General features: G+C 43.7%; 2 long non-coding RNA genes across 2 annotated transcripts; both read right to left on the bottom strand.

The window, feature by feature from the left end:
* Positions 1–8,806: 8,806 nt before the first annotated feature.
* Positions 8,807–11,406, bottom strand: LOC111264759 (uncharacterized). The gene is made up of 3 exons (XR_002683057.2): positions 10,481–11,406; positions 9,709–9,985; positions 8,807–9,567 (listed from the first exon to the last, which is right to left on the bottom strand). It is a non-coding gene; the product is annotated as an uncharacterized LOC111264759 (long non-coding RNA).
* An 874-nt stretch (positions 11,407–12,280) lies between these two features.
* On the bottom strand, positions 12,281–15,046 carry LOC147752911 (uncharacterized). The gene is made up of 2 exons (XR_015312789.1): positions 14,966–15,046; positions 12,281–14,307 (listed from the first exon to the last, which is right to left on the bottom strand). It is a non-coding gene; the product is annotated as an uncharacterized LOC147752911 (long non-coding RNA).
* Positions 15,047–21,414: the final 6,368 nt, after the last annotated feature.

Below are 21,414 nucleotides of genomic sequence, written 5' to 3'. Positions count from 1 at the left end.
TCCGCGGCGTAGTTCTTCATCTCGTGGAGGGAGGATATATCCGGGTCAAGCGCGGGTCATCTTCGGCTGCTTTCGTCTCGACAACGGCAGCGCTAGCAGCAGCAGCAGCAACCGCTGCTGCTGCCAGAAGTGGTGGTAGCGGCTGAAGCAGTTTTCACCACTACTACCGGCATCGGTGCCACCGCCGACGCCGCCGACGCCGTCAGCATGACCACTACCATCAACAGGAACCAACACTCCTTCAACACTTCTGCATCAGTTTCTTCTTCGTCGTCATCGTCATTTGTTCTCGATCTGTGCCTGTTTGTCCGTCGATACGTACCATGTAAGTACGCATGTAGTTGCCTGGTCAACAGAATGACTAGCCGGCGGCTTTTCATTCTAGAGGCATTAGTAGCAGCAACATATGAAGGCGATGCCGATGCTGCCGCCGTCAGGTTGTTCCATAGCAGCAGCAGCAGCACCACCACTACCACCATCGTCGTCACCGGCACTCCCTCGCGCGACTCATGCGACCAATTCCGACCGCATCCCGTCTCCCGTCTCGCGTCCGTCTTCCGCGCATCTATCTATCGCTACCACTACCACTACTACTACAGCTGTCGAAGGAGCAAACGCAGTAAGAGTAGAATGTATAGACGTCAGCCACCAGCAGCAGCAGCTACAACAGCGGGACCTCTCCGACTCCACGTCTAAGTTCATCACCACGGCCGCCGCCAACAACAACCGGCAGCATTCGAGCAGCCGCAGTGCGGAGCGCCAGAAATCATCATCATCACTCAGAGAAAAACCATTGGGAACTAACCGCCAACAACGATTCGACGATTGGGTCGGCGCCGGCGACGCCCGCTGGCCCATAACGATAGAAGATGGCAGCAGAGATAGATGGATGCGATTCACTGTCGTTGCTCCGCTGCTGTTATGGAAACTGATGATGATGTACTAGTGCTAGTGATGACCGTGAGGTAGAACCGGCGTAGCCGATTATGTTGTAGCATGGTAGCGTGACTGCGTCCTGCTGCTGCTGCTGCTGCTGGTGGTGGTGCTGCTGCTGCTGCTGCTACTGCTACTGCTGCTGCTACTGCTGCTGCTGCTGCTGCTGCTGCTACTGCTGCTGCTGCTGCTGCTGCTGGTTATGATAGCATCGTGGAAAGATGGCGTCATAGAGCTCTATAGAATTTTGTCAGACCTCAGCAGCAGCGACAAGTGTCGGCCGCGGCGACCGATCTATGCTTGACATTTATGGTATATTATACCGTGCTATTGTTACCGTATGGCAACAGGTATATGGCTTGGTCGCCTCTATGCGCGAACATAGCCTGGGTCGAATGCAGAGGCGTTCATGCGTATTCCTGTCACATCATCGTCCGATTTGTTGCCAGCGCAAAACGAATAGGATGGCAATGAGATGCAATCAACAATATATTAACTGACACCATCGTAATTACCCAGCTGTTTCTAGAAACTAAATTAGATCTGTGTATTTTCACGTTCGACTTGTCCGTCAGGGCCCTATCGTCTTTGTAGTATTGATTGAATGTTTATTTTCACTATTTGCTGTTTTGTCACTTTAAAATAAAAAGATATTTACTAATTATAACTAAATTGTTTTCAAAAAGGTCACACCATTTGTACATCTTAGACCACTACAATAGTTAATCTTACATATGCTTGAAATGATGCATTTGGTTCGATAGCTGCTAAAAGCCCCCTACTATAATTTTACATCTGTACACGTCCAATCTATACACAGATGAGAAAAATATCTGTCGGAGCTCCGCATTGAAAATATACGCTGAGATTGATTTTAAAATTCAAGTTAATGTTTTCTCGAGTCGGTTTTGTATATTATCATAGGTTGTCGTTTTCGTCCGCGAAAAGAAATCTCTAAACCGGAGCTTGGCGAATGAGATAAAATGCCATAAAAAAAAACATACACAACGACCATAAGATTTCTGGAAAATAGGACAGCTATACACAGAGCTGAAGACGAAATGAAACATTAACCTTGCGAAAATAGTCAAGTAAAAAAAGAGCGCACAGAACGTCTCAGGAATATTGCTCACAATCAGGTCGTAAACGAATCAAGGTGCATAGGAATCAACTGCGTTCAAAGTTAGAACAATCACTTTCGCGATTTGCTTTTGCCCAGCGATATGGCACCTACTTCCTGGGACGAAGGCCAGTTTACAACAACTTCAAATCGAATGGCCACCTAAATCCAAGTAGTAGGTATCGGGGCACAAATTACGCCTAGTTAGGTCACTTATTACACGCTCGTAACACACAGCTCCTCATGTGTACATTTAGCCGATGCGCATATCGACATGCAGCACAAGGCCTATCTATTTTTCTGGGTTGCCTGCCAGCGAAAGTGTTGGTAACTTAGCATTCACTCTAATCAGGGTAGCCAGTCGAGGGCAGTCGGCGAGCCCAGGTCGCCCGTCGCCCCCGCGATTTTTCGTCGACGAAGCTCTCAACAATCGAGCCGGCAACGACCGAAAAACCGGCAACGTTAGATGCATTGTTCGGCGTGCTTGTCACGACGATTAGCTTTCTTTTTTAGCGTAGCGTTATGATAATGTAGATAGCGACAGTCCGTCGAACGTCGCGGATCGAGGAGGTAAGCAAGGACCAGGTTGGTCCGACCAGCGAGCTGACTACTGGCGACCATCCCACCATTCGGCCGCCGATAGCGCGCCGATCTGCAAAAGCATCAGATTGTTCCTAATATTGTAATGATAGTAGTAGCGGCAGCGGCAAAAGATGCAATAACGCTTGTGAATGATGACATGCGGTTATCGAATAGTCAGTATGGAAAAATATGGTGGGAAATTGCGTCGATTAAGTCTGTGCCAAGCTGCCCACGCGTCTGTACGTCTCGCCAAATCGCTTATCACAGCCGCATAAAATGATAATATATTATCGATAATAACAGATATCTACCCCGAAGAAACAAAGGTGCGTTATGCTGGAGACCCACGAATACATATCATATTGTATGGACAATCTGCAAGATACGGCCAAGACCCCTTTCGCACACAAAAAAGCCTTTTTAAGATTCAAATAAACTATAGCCATATATACAAGTCTAAATGCCGCATTGTCTTGACGAGACGGCTGTTAAGACCAAGACCCACATGATGACACATCTAGTGCATAATAATAATAGTAGTAACAATAACAAGACAGTATCAATAATAACAAAAACTATTTGACCATAATACATTGTGGTTTTCGATGCAACCAATGAAGGGCGACAACAGGATCCAAATATAACAATGTCGATAGCTTGGAGAAGTCACTACATAGTTTCTGCCCTTAGCTAACAATATTCTACGGCAACCTCTTCGAGACTATCTGGAAGGACGACAGCGGTGAGCACAAGACGTTAAGGTTCATAAGCTACCTACACCTTCATCTGTGCACTGGGTAACAGCCCCGAAGTTGTGCAAGACATTATGCTGAAATGCGTGCATTGCTTAGGAATCTTAAAAAATAGGTAAAAAAGCAGACGTAAAAAACTTGCTTAACTTTAATATTGGACTTTTACATTCAGATACTTGGCATGCATCGGTTTCATTTATGTATAGCAATTTCGAGCTCAAGACGTTGTTCGGTTTATGTACACGTCGGGTAGGAAAAATACGTCACTCCTGATTGTCTAGCTCACCCGCCCACAGCGCACGTTTTGACGAGCTCCGTTTGAAAGCGAGAAGTAATCTGTGGTTCAGCCAATTCCGGTTGAAGGAATCACACTCCATCATACAAATTCATCACGTACTATAATGCCTATTTGTCTGTCTGATCAGGGACGAGGCCAATCGACCATCACATCAAGAAGTCTTCTTGGTTCAGTCAGCTACTCAATGACCCTACAGCATAGGCGCGTCGTAATGTATTCTCTAAACTTCTATCTTCTTGTATCCATTTCGAAGGTAATAAGCATTATAACATCTAACCTCAAGCGACGTCTTCTAAGCTGCGCTTAGACATGAACAAATTCCAGACGGACAGATGAATCGTTGATGTACGCACAGGTGCATATGTTTTTGCTCAACTGGTTCGATGCTAGCTGTGGCTTGTGCCCCCCACTCGTATGGGAGCTTCGTATGATCAGGACATCACGTCAGATCGGCCTAGTCTCCACCCACGATCTCAGCTAGGCCACTTACTGAAGCCTAAAGCAGGATGTGGACCAGCCGATGACGTTGAGTAAACTAGGCACTCCCACTCGAAACGCACAAATAGCAACGAAGAAGATGCTAACCACTACCAAAGAAGAGCGAATAGCAACATTATATGGCGAGCCTCTGCTCATCCTCCAAAAAGTGCTATCTTCACCATTGTCCGGATTGAAACGAACAGTTTAGCTGGCGGGAATCGTGTCTTTTGCCTACTAGCTCCTTACCAGGACGACTTTCGTGACCCTGAATATTATTATTTACTCTTGACCAAGAACTTCGAGGTTTACATATGGTTGTAGCTGACTATGTCAGATCTGGTTGTGTTACCGTACACCGTACGCTCAGAATAAAAAATAGTTAAACGTAAAAATTTATTATTATATATAATTCAGTAGAAAAATAAATCTGTGCTACATGCGCCATCAACCGTTAAACATTAACATTGTATCCATCAAGGAAAATTAATTGTGAATACTACTGATATCTACACGCTACCTTGATAGGTACTGCATTTTTGAATAATTCTCGAGTAATAGGACACTGTAACAGGCTGGTCCCGCATGTTGCATTAGCTAGCAGAGGCCTAACAGGCCATTGCTCATATTGTAGGATATGTCTAATGTCTGAAAGGGCGGTGGGCGTAAATGTTCAGTCTCCACCCTGTATAGCTATGTGACGTTGAATGCCGAATGCTTTGTATAGATTTCTAGCTACCTGTGTCGTTTCGATAGGGAAGTAGCTAAAAATTACGTAAGGATCTCTGCCGATGAACGCGGATAATGATTACGGGTGTCTGACGACTTGACGTTCAACAACAACGACAACGATGATCGACCCGCCTGTGGGTGGTAGGTTGGGTATTCAGTGATATACTTTCAGTTGAGCCCAAGGTGTGGAGGCACCAGTGCTTCTTGACCTCCGACCCGTGATTCGCTAGGACGAATAGGCCTTTTGTTACTTTACCTTGTTACTTGGCTTAAGATACGGCAATAAAAACCGTGTAGGATAACGGTGAAGAAATTGTGCACTATATATATATATATATATATAAAATTTGTTCAAGTTTTCGTTGTCCCAGCACAACCGATTATGTTTATCCTAGAGTTAAGTAACACCATGTCAATAACAGCTAAAACGACAGTAGCGTGTAACAACCAAATTAAATTCTATTTTTCTATTTTGTACGTAATTAGATCTGTTTTATACCGTTTGTTCACTCGGGGCGCCCTCTAGCAAATCTCTCAAATGTGTTGGTGCTTTAATGTGTAGCGGCTGGGTACCTAATACCATTTTTTTTCGTAAGTCTTCCCTTTAAAAAGTAGCCTAGTACCTGTGTAATGGAATATCTTCGAATTGAGTTAATTATGGCCTTCTTCCACCCTCGTTGACCGCTGCTGTCTCACTCGCTCACCGGTGCCGTCTGGTACCCGAATCCAAACGAGATGTTGCTGCTGTTGTTGTTGTTATTATTGCTGTTAATACTGCTGCGCCTGTTGCCGATGTCGCAGCGGGCAGTATTGTACATGTAGTACCGTTGTCGTGTTAGGACCCCGTCGTCTTCGAAGTATAGAACCGACGGCCTACCACCACTATGTCGATCAACAGCTCCACCAAGGAGCTGCTGCGTCATCTTCGCTCGTCCTAATAATCAATATAATATTGTCCGCTCGTTTCGAATTAACAATGATAACAACAACAGCCTTAGACGTTGTAGCCGAAGCAGAGCGTCGACCTCTATGGACTGACTATAATAGATCAGTAGTGAGTCAGTCAATCGGGAACATTTTTAGCCACCGTCGGGACGATTCTCGGAAGTCGAGCTGGGTGCGCGCCACCGTTAGCGAAAAGTCACCTGAAGCGAAGCGCCAGTTGCCTTCAGTGTCACGGCACGCCGCTGCGCATCGTTGCGTACAGGCCGATTAACCGAGTTGTATGAGAGAGAGTAGTCCGATACTCATCAGCTAGGGATGTAAGATCTGTCGGAGACGGCCATCATTGCCAGTAATCGAAGAGCGCTTGGGCTTGCTCTCCCGGCGACACACATATGTGACCATTTTTTTTAATTCTATTATGAGCTTCACATTTGACAAGATATGATTGTCGATGCTGAAGTCGAAACGTATTAGAGTGTCATAAGCGGATCTGGTAGACTTCGAAATTTTTGACCTAGTGGGGCTAGAATATCAATATTTCAATATGCGTTCCAGTGCTAGCGTTCTGTCAGCTTCTGGACAGCCATATACTCACCATTCGTGTTCTCATACATAATTTCTCTACCTATGGCTTTCCGAAGTAGTGGAATACGCTTGCCTACCAGCTACCTTCTTAGGACTTAGGTCAGGAGAACCGGCGGGCTAAAATCAACGTTGGTTACTTTTTTCCTCAATCCAGGAAGTAGCTGGGACATCGCGATGGGCTGCGGTGTTGTCATCAAGTAACCATATTGCGTCCTTTCGACTACCATGGCAACGGCCCATGAATCTTTTGAAGAACTTTTTGAGGAACCCGAAACAGCGGGCTGCATTCATCTATCTATCTATCTCATTATAGCAGATGATACCCCAGATGTTTACTGCAAGTGCTACTGTCATTTTGCGCCCGAACTTGCTCGACACTATCACATATTCAGGGTGACACCATTCCCTTTCCTAGTCTTTTTCTGGCTGGCGGTCAAGATTAAGCCATGACTGGTGTATGGCGATCGTGTGCTTGATGCAGCTTTTTTTTTGTCAATTAAGTTTCCCCAAATTTCCAGCCGACTTGGAGTCAGTCTACAGGGAACCCAATTTTTACTTATTTTCAATATTTCGATTATAACCCTGCAATAAGTTATATGTAAAGTGACAGGCTTAGTTGACAGAAGCCTTAGACTCCAACTTTTGCTTACGTGAAAGGGTTGCGGCAACCCATTTCTATTTTTTGGATCCCGACCTCTGGTCACCTACTCGGTGTCGTTCAATACTATGATTTTCGTTCATAAACTGTTTGCACTAAGCTGCTAATTTTTGATGACTTTTCGTTGAATTGTATCCTTGAGGACTAAGCGTGTATTTTCTTTCTAAACTAAATCATGCTTTTCCTTCATTTTTCCTGGAATAGCCTCAGCTGATTTTCATTTATAAATTTCTGTGAGATTAGAGTATTTACTAATAAGTACGTAGTTAATTTAATTCCAAATGTCCGCCGGGTTCCCTCGTAGCTGCGATTACTAACTGTCGTCAAGCTAGTTTTGTGCCCTTGTTTCCTGCCTTGAAGATAAAAAAAAGTTCTGGAACATGTCTCTTTTCTGTAGTAATCGAACTTGGCATGCATGCATGCATGCATGCATGCACGCACGCACGCACGCACGCTGTGCTATAAAACATCAACATGGAACTAATAGAAATATGTCATAAAACAATTGCGAATAAGAACAGAAAGCGGTGAGTTGTCAGTTGTCTGAAAGCAAAAAGTCAAGGCCAACCACAAAGGTATTTTTTTAAATATCTTGTTCTGATCTGTGCTGCAGATTTTTTGGAAATAAGGCCTTATTTTAAAAATATGTTCAGCAAAATTAGTCATTAAAATAACGTTTTTGCGTTGTAAAGTAGAACGGAATATTCTATATAGAATTAGCTGTTTATGTAAAGATTGCATAAAATACTACATTCGTCGTACGTGTCTCTTTGCAGTTTCTTTTGCTTGATAATATAGCAGTCTCTTTGTGTTCTTAAAACTTAGTTCTATCCCATATCAGTCTCTTTAGAAGCTGGGGATCTTATAACTGAATCGGCATTAGCCAATGTAACTGAAAAGCAATATAACGGTATATAAAGCCTCGCGTTCATACTCCAATAATCGGGAGACATTTTACCAGGTCCAACTTAGAACACATTTTAAGGCAAGCATTCAGGCCAAATTAATGATTGTCGCTGTTTCGCCACTAAATTATCCACAAGAATTGAAAAAGTCTTCATCAGATTGCACGATCCCTACGACACGATAATATTTAGCAGTTCATCATCTGAAAGCTTCAGTATGGGGGCAATTTGCGCAGGTCGTCGGAGACATTATCAGCTGGGAGCGGTTACTTGTTTGTGTCGTTAGGAGGTACCCATCGTCACCGGTTGGCCGTCTGCTGTCTTGCTGAAAACAGCAGGACATCCTCACCTTACGCGGTTATGGCACTTTCAGGATGAAAGGTTTTAACATCGCAACTCGTTAAAAGCGTTCGCCATTTATCGTTTTTAGAGTATACCGGGATCATGCTAATTTAATTAGGTTGCAGCTAGCAGAGAAGACAAGGATTGACCAAAAAGTTGAAAAGGATACGGTTCCTCCAGTGCGACCCGCTAAGATCGTTGACTAGACCTACAGATAGCATTTACCTTCAAATCTATAGTTAACAGTAGTCTGGAGAAAATGACTGTAAGTCCGGTATGATAAAACTGATCTTTGAGTCTCTACGCGCGATACTCGTCAACGAAACGTACTAATCAACCAGCAGATGGGCTTTCTTTTTTAACTTAGTAACTCTTCTTCATTGTACTACTCAAACATGACAACGCACCTTATTCAACTATACTAGATCAGTGAGCCTATACGACACTGCAAAATAATTGTCTCACATCTGAGTTGTGACATTAAACAGTCTAAATTTATTTCACGGAACACTAAATGTCTATTCTTAGCATCACCAAGTAGGTCACATATACTTAGCTTCCAGTCCGCTACGTCGGATATCCTACAGTTGTCAGATCCTCTGTTCGTTATCAAGCTTGTCCTTTTTTTTGCGCACATATAAGTTTTAAAGGTAAGGGAGTTTCGCCAGTCTATTAACGATTTATTTTGCGGTACACATCTTGCCCTTGGCCGTGTCTGCGGCGAAAGCTGCTTCGGATAAGCCCCTTGAGGCTTTATAATAGGCTAACATCCATAAGAATACACTAGTCCGGATATACATACGGAGACGCGTTTTTCGTGCTCTGTCTACGTAAGTGAGCGTGTGTGGCTGTGTGTGCGCTATGTCTGAGACAGTCAGCGGCATTTTGACAATTCGACCATTGACGCAACTCAAATGTTCAGTGGTAGCAACAGGCGTCAATCAAACATCTGTTGGATAGTTGTAGTAGTTCACCTCAATCGCGAACGAGCTTTAAGGAGTAGCCCTACGAAGCTCCTGTACCTGCTAACAGATATAGATCCTAAATTCTAGTTACTGCGTCTCCCATCATAACTGTCGTAGCCATAGTTGGAACTAACGGGCATATCTAGTTCGACGTCTGAATGATGACGTCGCGAAGGCCGAGGTGACGGTGGAGATGGAGGACTCGTGCGAGGGTATTACCATGAATGAAAGTCGGTGATGTTAGAGGAGTGTGATGGTTGGCAACAATTGTGACTGTCAAATCAATAAATAATTTCACAAGGAAACAGCTCACATGAGAAACATTCATTCTGAAGACACGATTATTGGTCCCTAGTGAATGCCACAGTAGGTATATGTAAAGAAGAAAAAGTGCCATAATAATGGCCTGCTTACTTTTATAATTTATGATAGACAGTTTGTGATGGATAGCTGTGAAGACTCAGAGAAAGAGAGTAAAACGATGAACCGAACGAGCCCGTACTCTTGATCGGAAGTTTCAGGTAGTAGCAATAGAAGCACCTACGGATCGAAACGTAGCCGCTTGTCAGCTAGTCAGATAGCTTCGTTTAGCTTCACCGTGTTCTGCGGTCAAAGCTATCTCAACTGGACTTAACAGCTTTCTACTGCACTACTAGATATATATAGGCCACAGCAGTTGTTTGAGCGGAGCCTGAAACGTCGAACAAATAACCAAGAAAGAACACTTAGGGGAGTATTAACAAATTATCGGTCAGCGGTCTGCAGCGGACAAAACGCATCCAGTAGTAGAAACCGCACAATCACAGCATGATATGATAAGTATTTCATTTTTGTATTCCCTTTCTGTAAGCATGTTCGTGGTTCACGAATGGAAAACATATATGGCACCTGCAATCATAGAAAGTTCTATAGATTGCTACTAGGTTATGGCAAATCTTAGAAATATAGAGCATAAGATACCTTGAAGTTAATCTTTATAAATAATGATGTTGTGTTGGCTACTTGCAATTGAAATATAGATTATTTTTGGGGGTCACCTATCTTTACATCCTACAAAGGTTTAGTGTTCCCCTGAGTAATTCACAGAGGCAGGAAACAAATACACTTATCAATTTGCTGATATAACTATACGGGTACAATGATATTAGGCCTTAGTGGAGATAGCTCTGGATGAGCTTGTTCGTACCTGTATATATGTCGTTCTTCGAACGGTTATTAATATCTGTTTGCAGCAACTCGCGTTGTCGTCGTTCATCGTTTTAGGTTCGCCGCCGCCGCCGCCGCCGTCGTCGTCGTCGTCGTTTTTTCGTTCTGTTCCTTTTCTACAGATGCGATCGGCAACAGAGGTTACGGCACCCTGATTGTCGCGAAGGGGCCGCTTTGGCCCCACCAAATGGTATCGTCCAGCTTGTGACCTTCGGCGACCTTCAGGCTAACGCCCTCCTCGCGACCAGTTCTATAACTAGGAAGCTAGAGAATTCTACACGGGCTTCTTCGGCCACCTTGTTTACCATGTGGTCAAGCAACAAGTTTTTTTTAGGAGGATCCACCCTCCTTCTGTTGAAGTTAAAAGCAAGGACGTTTGCAATTGCTCTGGCTCGTCTTGTGCCGTGTCGACGTCTTTGTGACACCTAAAAATTCTGAGAGTGAGCAGCGTCCTCAGACCTTCGAAAAATTTCGTGCCATCAGACTCAACAAGAAAGAAAAAAGTCAAAGAAGCAATTGATTCGTTTAGTCAGCCCATATTGGACAGGGCCGCCCTCAAATGATTACAAAAAATTTTGCCTAAACTTTGGCTCTAGCCGTCGGGGCCGGGTGGTGTTTCGCCTGCGGCCTATTCTATGGCTTAGGCTACCACAATCACAGAGTCCTGTAGGCAGCTTAGCTAATCCAAAAATTAGATAATTGAAGAAAAAAGTATCTCGTCAGATACGTGCAACCTGATATTAACCGTAGGCGGTACGCGACTTCTAGACGGCCATACACCCGGCGCTTCCTATATGTATAGCTATACGTGCTGTATGTGCTAATAACGGCCTACATATATTACAAACGTAGACCTCAGCAGCCTTCAAGTGAAATAAGGCGAGCTTCATAATGACGCCTAGAAGATGAATTGATTCTTTCTTCACTGTATTAAAACTAGCGCATAGAGATAACATAAATTCATATGTATTTAACTATATCTGATATGCTTACCTTGGATTTGGGGTAATGGCACAATTTCTTGCCGGAATTCTAAATATAAAGCCCTGAATTAACCCCGTTCAGCTAAGGTTGATTTGCGTCACATGCCGTCTTTAAAATCTAACACATTTAGTAGTCCATTATAATAGTTAAACACGAAAAATAGGCAAGCGATGCTTTTAGATGTACTTAATGGCCTTCTACCAGAGAGGAATCAACACGAATAGTTTTTACGTCGATGGCATACTATTTTTTGCTTTGATCCCACACACACACACCCACACACACATACACACACACACACACACACACACACAAAAGCTGTGTTTAATTTGTAACAAACGAGCTCCAATTTAAACACAGGGAAAATTGAAATGAAAACAATGGGCCTGTTTATGCTCCATATTTTCAAGACTAAATTCGAATGTTTCTCTATTCGACTTTGCTCTAGTGTGTGCTACGATAAGTTATACGAATTCCCCGCATTCTTAGCTGAGCCTTAGTTAACTGCTCACTTACCCTACAACTTACTATCAGATGTCGCGCGTATGAAAACGAAGGGACGTAATAAAGGTCGGCACGATGGTAAAGGCTGCTGAAGGTAGAATGTGATTGTTGGCTTGATTTTAAGCGCACGATCTCCTGCAGATCAATCTAGATCTTTTAGCACATTCCTCAAGCCGGTAGGGTAAGTGGTAAAGCAATCAGGAAGTGAAATAGCTTGTGTGAGAATAGCGTGCGGTTAATTCGTATAAGGGCCGTTGTCAGGGGAAAGCAGTAAACTCATTCGCGTCAAGAATACTTTACAATTCTAAATTGTATTTATTTTATCTATTTAATATTAATGATTCGACAACGGTCATGTTTGATCGTCGTCTTCATTACATAAATTGCGTCCTCCTCGTTCCCTGCGCCGCGCAGTCGTCTTCGCGTCTCTAACGAGGTGGTGCATACCCTCATCGATACAACGATTCCTGGCATTTTTGCTTTTTGACACATCCACTTCGATACGTCATCACGGCTATCGATTCGGCCGCAGCAACATAACTGAATTACTGCAGCAAAGGAAAGGACGAACTTCGCAAAAACGTCTCTGTGTATGTGTGTGTGCTCGTAAGTCTGAGTAGCTACGCAGTGAAGAAAATCAAGTGCCGCAAATACGTCGAGGCGTTGTATCTGTAGCTCAAAATAAACTGAAGTCGATTTTACGTCACGATGGTATTCGTCGTGGGGGCGTCGGATCGGTAGATGTTAGTTTGGAGGAGGCAGCTGAGTGGAAGGAAATCACCGGGGAACGAAAACGAAGTAACCACTTCACTCATCCGCCTTGCCTATCGACTGTACGATATTGAACTTCTGTTAAGCAGATCTGTCGAGACCGCTCTCAGTGGTAGACAAAGCTACACATGAGGTACAAGACGTGGCAATGTCTTACAATGCGACCAGGCCAATGCTAAGGTAATGCGGCTACGCAGCCAAAGAACTAAGCTCGAGCTGCTGTTTGCCCTGCTAGGGCTTTTCGTGTAGCTGTACCTGTGCGTACGAAGCGCCCGCACGAGACAGTGAGAAGCGACAAAAGGTCGGGGGAAACAGACGGATAGGAGTGAAGACCGCGAGTGAATCAACAACAACAACAACAACAACAACGAACTGATGGTATGCTCCGATGACGGACAAGGAACAACACCAAGTTAGCTCGAGAGCTCTGAGTGGCTTAGAGGTATTTGCACCAGTCGGTCATGCCACAGAGAGGAATGCTGATCGGAACTCACGACGAAGTCGACATCCGACGGTTCAATGTTTAAGCAAACGATGAGTCTTAGACTCACTACACTCTATCTATGCGACACAATAGCGTAATATTGAACAACGAAAGGATATGTAGCAGCCTATGACATGGCTAGAGCTACGCAAAAGTTAATCGAACAAAGCGGTGGTTTGTAGGTAGTGAAAGTACGGTGTAACGAAGCTGTGCCCCGAAGATGGTGCAGCAGCAAAAGGAGCTATGACGTTGAGAGCAGAAATTGCAGAACATTAACTGCTAATGTTCAATTCATGGCTAGTAGGGTTCCAACCACCGAAAAACCGGCAATAAAAAAAAAATGGGATTCTTTTAGCATTAGCCGACAATAAACTCTAACGTACGGCTAAAACACAAGCAAATTAGAGATAGCAAACCGCTTTGTTTCAGGCGCGGACATTCGTAAGTATACCAAACTGATCAATTCTATGGTACACAGGTGGTGCCGTTCAATCGCTGCATCTCCCCATTAGCCCCGAAACCATTCCGTAGTCGGCCACCCCGTGGCTGTGGCACTGACGGCGATTTTTCCCAGTGAGGTACCGCTGCGACTACTCCATTTCGTGCTGTGTACTCCGCGATGTTCACTCGGCACGTAGTGTACGAGTATCTGTGTGCCAGTGTGCGTATGCATAGCGGTTTGCCTATGAAAGATTTCCTGCACTGAGCAAGTGCGTGAGGAGATGTTGTTGTACATTCCTTTATCCACCCCCTCCGGTCACGATTCTCCCGCGATACGACCTCATGAAATGATGGCGGTAGCGACAGCCAGATTGCAGCCGCTCATCGTCCGATCATTCGCGGCCATCATCATCGTCAGCACCATCCGCCTTTTGATGCTCACCCACTACCATCACGACAGTGACTGTGGTGACAGCAACGTATTTCGCCGGCAGCAATCGTTGAGTCCGAACGGATTCGCAATGTTGTATAGCCGCAGCATTTGTCCAGATCCAGCCGGCCGTACGTGTAGTTCCTCATCGCAAGCGGTCGGGATCGTTATTTCTTTCGCCGCGTGCTGCCCCCTTCAAAACAAGCGAATGAACAGACATACTATACATCAGCATGCAATTATATAACTAGGTACATCTGTGTTCTGTGCTGTTGTTGCATGTACGGATCAGGACACAGGAGAAGGAGCCCTAATTTCTGCTTATGCGAATACTCCAAAGCCGAATTTTCAAAACCCTAGTTATTTACGGAAAGCGTATTGATCAATGAAAGGGTGTACATATCGTAAAATGGGGAATGCGATGTTGTTGTTGTGATCTATGCACGATTTGAATTTGAATCCGATAATTCATTGAACGATCGTGACGCTTACGTCTTCTGATGCGTTCCCCGTACGTAAATGCATGCAGCTATATGGTATTATTTATGTTTAACCAATTTTTGGGCCATAAATCAGCACGCGAATCAGAGGCTTTACATTTGCCCGTTGGCCGTCGACATATGCCCAAAATATATACAATATATGCTGTTTTGCAAGATTTACCAACGAACAGATCCTCATGCTCACCTCAGTTTTATCAAGCACATAAGCAAAAGTAACTACCTTTTTCCGACAACGTATATACAACTCCATAAGCACTTGCTTGATTCGGTGGCACTCATGCGAACTAACCCCTACGTTCTCGGAACTCAGCTTGATTTCATCATGGAATCGCAGTAAATCACACCTACTTGGGGTAACGAAGTACACGTGGCTTTGGATCCTATTCATCAAATGCTTTTGTTTTCGCTTTCGGGCCAGAATACGCTTTAATCCACCCACGTACTGACACACGTGCGCGCTTGTCTAAAGGAAAAAAAAAGAAGAAATCGTTCGTTATTGAAAAGGTCCTCCCGCGCTATATTCATCAACAATATTGTTTTCTAATAACGAACGTATACACATACATAGAAACATTTAAGGCCAAACAGGAGCACACACATCATATGTTAATGGACGCATCCGAAGGCGTGGCTTATTTCATCAAAACTTTTCCAAGTACCTTCCATGAGTGAAACAAAAGATCTCAATAATGTATGAAACTCTAATATAGATTCTACTCAAGATTCGACCATCATCCGCCGTCGGGGACTGAAAAAACAAAACGGCTATCAATAATATGGAGACGGTCGACGATGTTCGTATCCGCTTCCGTGAAGTGATCTAAATTGACCGCGTCAGTATACGGTATACCTTGAAATTATATAAAATGAATGCATAGTAATTGGCAGACTTCCCTTGTATTGGTCGATGACTGTGAAAGTATGCGTATCGCTGATAATTACAGGTATGATGATATTTTAATCGAAGCTACTATAGTACGTTTTACACTAGGACATTTTGCCTATAGGAGCCGACGAGGGCGTGGTTGTTAGCAATGGAACATGAACGAACGATAGAATATTGATGTAGGCCTTCATTGCTGGACAGTTTTTACTACAGCATAAGCTGACTTCTATTTCTACGGCGCGTGTCTTCCTTATGTTTAGTCGGTTTCTTATAGACATATAATTTTTATCCCCGTCAGAAGTTCCCTGATGTGTAATCAAATGATATGTGCATTGTTGCACAATTCTATAGGCCTACATACGTTTTGAAGTTAAGTGATGAAGTCCACTTTGGGGCAAGAACCTACTCGAGGTAAATGAGTAATGATGGTGGCAATTGTGATATCATCGATGTCGTTGTGCCTGAAAAATTATTAAGTTTTGTATGTTTATTCAAGTTTACATTTAAAGACTCTAGATTACATCAGCCATACGTCACATATTGTTCACCTCGAAGTGTTTACATTGCTGTTTAGATCACTGTAGAAAACAGCGGAGGTCCGCGATCGTCTTGAACAGTTTATGGATAGATTTTTTTTTCTCCAAAAAAAAAAACGGGCAGCTCTACCATCCAACACAGTGACGATTTTCTAATCCTCATATCGATGTTTTATCTGATCCACTTTTCCTAGGCAACGTTTCCTCAGTTGCATTGTACCGGTAGTACCTAGCAGACGACAACGAAAGCAAACAGATTATGCAGATCGACCCATACCCACACGAGATGTGGGATCAGATGTATTTGCGAGAAGCAATCAAGATGTACTTGTTTTTAAGATAAGGGAAATTTTCTAGCAGCCAACCGAAGACATTTCGTGGTTTACATGGCCAAAAATTTCACATCATGTTTTCGTTGTTTACTGTTATCGATAGATGGTGACGTAATCTATTTATGCTCCCTTCTCATATGTACTAGGTATTTTGTTTGGGGATTTGCTAGCTGGCGATAGTACCTTTAGTCGTCGACCTGTAGTCGGTAACTGCCAGGCCGATCATTCCTTGCAAAGGTGTGGACAAGCTCTATTTCCGGTTAATGTAAATGCATCTATCTCACATTAACAGGTGCCCCGAAAGTTTTTTGAAAGAAAGTATATTATAGAGGCTGTCTGTTCAATATATCTGGCATTCTAAGAAAGTGCAGAATAACAATAATCAAGGAGCTTTGTTTACATCGAAATGATCTCAAGACCGAGTCAAGATATTGTCAACACCTGCACGCAATGCATGGCGTCCGTTACCGAGGTGGCAATCGTTCAAACACAAGCCAAAGACAGATTCGAACCGTTGTCCTCCTCGACAGCTATCGTTCGTTGGACTATGTGATCGGTCGTATATACATTGCACAGACGAGACAGTGTGTGTATCTGGCTGCTGAAGCTAAAGGTCTCTGGGAAATTTTAAATTAGATCGATCCAGGACGTCCATGAGCTCCCCCTTAGCTTCATTCACTGTCTCTTTAGTCAATCGTGAAACAAAAAATTACAGTTTATACTTACGTAATTCGGCTTTTGCTGGCCTGATTGGCTATGCGCAGCTATGGGCTGTACTGAAGGCTGCTAAAATAAGGTGAATCTGTACTATAGTGTTTTTGGTAAGGGGCATACACGTGCATGGTGAAATTTTCGCTTGGTATCATATCAATAGCTTCGCTTGATCGACAGACCGGCAGTGCTCGAGAAGCTGTTGGCCAGCCTGCGACATGCTCGCGGCAGGGTGACCATGAACCTTATACGTGGGCGGAGAAAGGGTCATTTGGTAGCCAATGACGCGGTGGCAGGCAGACCCAGCGAAACGAGCAACAGCGGCAGCCACTGCAACAATAACGTAAGCAACACTAGCCATCGAAAGAGCGATGACAAGCGGCTCTTCAGCAACGTCCGCCTGTGGTAGTAGCAGAAAAACCTTTGAAAAATCATAGTTCGCACTTTTCACCAGGTTGGCCCATGGTGACTTGAACCACCTCAAGCGCCGCTATGTAACAGGTGGTCTATAATTAGCAGCAGAAGTTTTCTTTCGTAGCAGTGTATCGCTTCTCGTTCGTTGAGATAGAGGATCGATTCCTTCGATCTCGCTGCCAATATCAATGCCTTCAGTAGATGAGCGCAGTTCGTCAAACAAGGAAGATATTAAACTGTGGGTATAACGTCGAAAAAAATCACGATATGCTAAACTATTATATTATAAAGTTGTTGCATTGAGACGACTTTTTCGAAACGAGCCTTTTTTTTTTTTTTTTTTTTTGTCAATGCTGTTTTCCTAGTAATCAGCGATAGCAACGGCATTACAAGCCTGCACACAATAAGTCGCGGTCCCCCGATAAGCCAGGTATTGTATACGAGGGCGCGCACCTGCCCCCGGTGACCGTTCGTCTTCTTCGACGTACTGCTTAGGATTCGTTCCTCTTTCATTTCGGTATGCAGATCTAGCTCACAATGTCTCTTTTGCTAATTACAGGTTGGTCATCACAGACTTCACTAGCGAGCACCTCGCTAGGTTGCGGCCACGCAGATTACTGTATACGAAAGAAATGGAGGCTTCAGACTGGCGAAGTATTCAGGTCGACTGGTGCCTTATCTAGCAAACGCAGGAGCGATATGGTGATGTCTCCATGGCGAAGACACGGAGGACCTGTCCGTCTGTCTGGCTGGCAACGTATGTATACTACTGTGCTATGCGCGACGTAGAGATTGCTAAGTAGATATAGCATGAAAACGCAGACGAACCGAATTTTTGACCTCGTCCGACAGAGTGGCCCGAACAAGCTCTGATCAGAGCATCTTTTCTACCGCATAGTTGTTGCGTTCCATGAAGCAATTCCACTGCACGATCAAGCCTAATTGTAGCTTTCCTACCCAATAACTGCTATATTCAAATAACGTTGATATTTAAGAAGCGGCCATAGGTACGTAAACTATTCTACGTTCAGAGAGCAGCTTTCAAAGTTAGCCTGATTCACAGAACCGCAACGAAAGACAGGCGGAAATAATCATAATACATGTGTAAGTTAATATGATAAATATGTACGTTACGCTTATAGCATGTTAAAACCTTCACATTTTGTCTCTCCGATAAAGTTTTAGTAAATAGTTCGCTTTTTAGTTCTGCTCAGATGGTGTATCTATGTTCTGTGAGTTGTAGTTGTTCTACGTCGGATCTGTGATACCGAAACAGCAGACGATTTTATGAGTCGTTTTCCCTATACATAGAGTGTTTTCTTCCTACACCCGAGGCTTATATTAAGTGACGCACATACTCTATCCTCAATGTACATCATTTACATGGACGTGTTACGGACTAAATTTTTCACAAACCCGTCGTTTCGATTGGGGTAAGTTCCCAAGTGTCTGCCTGGTACTTTCTAAATCCTTTGAGGTAGCGGAAACTGTCACGGCACAGGGCCCATTAAAACGACAGCCACTGAATAGATTGCGTGCCTGCAAACGGGCCCGACAGTTAGGTCCGCATAAGCAGCTTCGTAAAAAACCCAGTTTTCTCTGTCTATTCGAAATTGATTTTTCAAGCGGCGCCATTGAACTGTATCACGCATATGACCATGACAAGTGATCGCAGGTACGTAACGTTGATAGAACAGAAGTAGATCTCAGAAGAATGAATCAAAATCAAAAATTTCAAAAAAAAAAACGTACTCATATCAAATTTGGTAGGATCTTGGTAGGAACAAGAGTGTTAATCTTCTTCTTCTTCGTCCCATTCGACTCGATAGTTATTATTATTATTACTGTTATCGTTGTTATTAAAGAACGCCTGTTACTGCGTATTCGAGGAATGTACCTATCTGGAAATAAGATAGGCCGTCTCTAGAGGAGAGCCTAAAGAATTCTCTTTCGGAGTTCACCTTTTTGTAGTATGAGATAGCTGACGTTGTCCAGCCATCTTTGAACGACGCGATGACTCTGAGCGTGCCCAGCCACAGTAACCTTTTAGCTAACAAAGACCGGGTCGCTGCCAGTGCATCTGGATTGCTGGTCGAGCAACGACAAGATTGAATTTCGTTCGAAGAACGAGCTCAATTGCCGCCATGTTCAAGGATTCAACCGTAACATCGATTTACAAGCGGTACGTTACTGCCGCTGCTACAACGACTTGTCAGGTCGATGATCAACATAACGAAAGCCTGAATCCAGTTATGATACGAACGAGTTAATTGGCGAAAAGACTACGAACAGTTGTGGGGTTGCGTAGTTTTGTCTGACGATAGCCACGAAGTGCTATTTCTATGGAAACACTAAGATTAAGTTCAACTTTTCAGTCTTGCGATATTTTCACTTACTCAATGAACAGTTAGCAGTTATACAACGAAAAAATTAATAATTGCTTTTTTCTTTGGCAGAATTTAGGATTACTCAATATTAAATACGGCCGTAAGGGGCTTCCAAACTATTTTTAATAAAATTATTTCGTTCAAAAACGGAGTGTTGTGAGATGCTTCAAGGTGTCGCCGCCATCTGTCGATCTATGTGTGCTCAACTGCTGATATATGGTTTTCGAAGGTATTCGAAGGTGAGGGCATTTAGGCGCTTTGTACGACATTTAGAGGCTAATACCCTGCCACCCTTACCATCAACCGTGCCGTACTGTGTTCAGCTGTAAAGCGGACGTTCAGCTTACCATCACCACAGTTAAACATATCTTCTCAGACTTGGCAACTTACGATAGACATTGTGTAGCTTCTAAGAATGTAAGATCATAGCGGACCTTTACATTGCTTGTCGTCAGCCATTGCTTCAATAGCAAAAGGCCCAACTGGACAGGTAGGGTGCGGCCTTTAGTGTCGTTTGACAGTCCCAGCTCTGTTGCCGCTGCTTGACTTATTTCTTTGGTGTCTTTCTTTTCCTGCGTTCCTGGTCTCGTTCTGGCTTCAGACCGACTCCTCAGAGCCCGTCTTGATCATGTCTTCACTCACACTACGTTATTGCGATTTCAATTCAATGACTTTGAGCGGTCGTCCGATCATTCGCCGGAGCCGCGGGCAATCCGACATTGTATTTTCGACAGTGCGACGGTATTCGGTCGCTGAACCAGGATCTTATTCTAGAGCGTATTGAAAAGTGGACGATTGTCGACGACAACGGAGCAAAACGATCGGTGAAGTTTTCTGTTGCTTGATAAAGAGGCGCTGTAAAGGGTGTGTATTTGTATGCGCGTCTATATTGATGGGTCTCTAAGTATGAGAGTATGGCAACAACTAAACACGGATGCGAGCTTTGGCACCCTGTCTAGGTTCGGCCATAGTCCAAATCGATAATTTATTTCATTTCATCAAAGTCCATATGATTCGCTAAGCAAAAGAAAAACGATCCTGTAAATAGATATACGCCAATGCAGGGTCGATGTTAGAACAGCTACAAACGTTATAGGTTACAAGACGACCGGTGGAAGGAGCTTTTTTAATCCAAGTCGCAAGATACGGGAACTAACGGCACGGTAGTGGGATCCATCAGTCACCTCTCCGATCTGAAGGGCCTATTCATATTCTCGTTAATTTTTTCTCGATTAATTTTTACCAAGCACAATAGTAAAGAAAGCGCTCCCTAATAGAAACACAATTCTTATTGGGGTATATAAAAGTATGAACCATACTGAACGCTTCCAAAAATGTTGATCAAACTGAAAGGTGACTATTGACGTACGTGTAATTACTGGCGTCACAAGCCTTTGAGTCGATTACGTTTAATGATCGAGCTTAATGATATAGGCCAAAATGTGCAACTGTCACATTAAGCGGCTTCGTCCATTTATGCCTGTGCTGGTTACGTTTATATGGTTTTAAAATCACTCGTGTGCGCTCGTTT

The sequence above is a fragment of the Varroa jacobsoni genome, unplaced genomic scaffold (genome assembly GCF_002532875.2).
Source record: "Varroa jacobsoni isolate VJ856 unplaced genomic scaffold, vjacob_1.0 scaffold_896, whole genome shotgun sequence".
In the NCBI taxonomy this organism is placed as follows: domain Eukaryota; kingdom Metazoa; phylum Arthropoda; class Arachnida; order Mesostigmata; family Varroidae; genus Varroa; species Varroa jacobsoni.
Note: the sequence above shows the minus strand (reverse complement) of the source record. Positions and strands in the feature narration are given on the sequence as shown.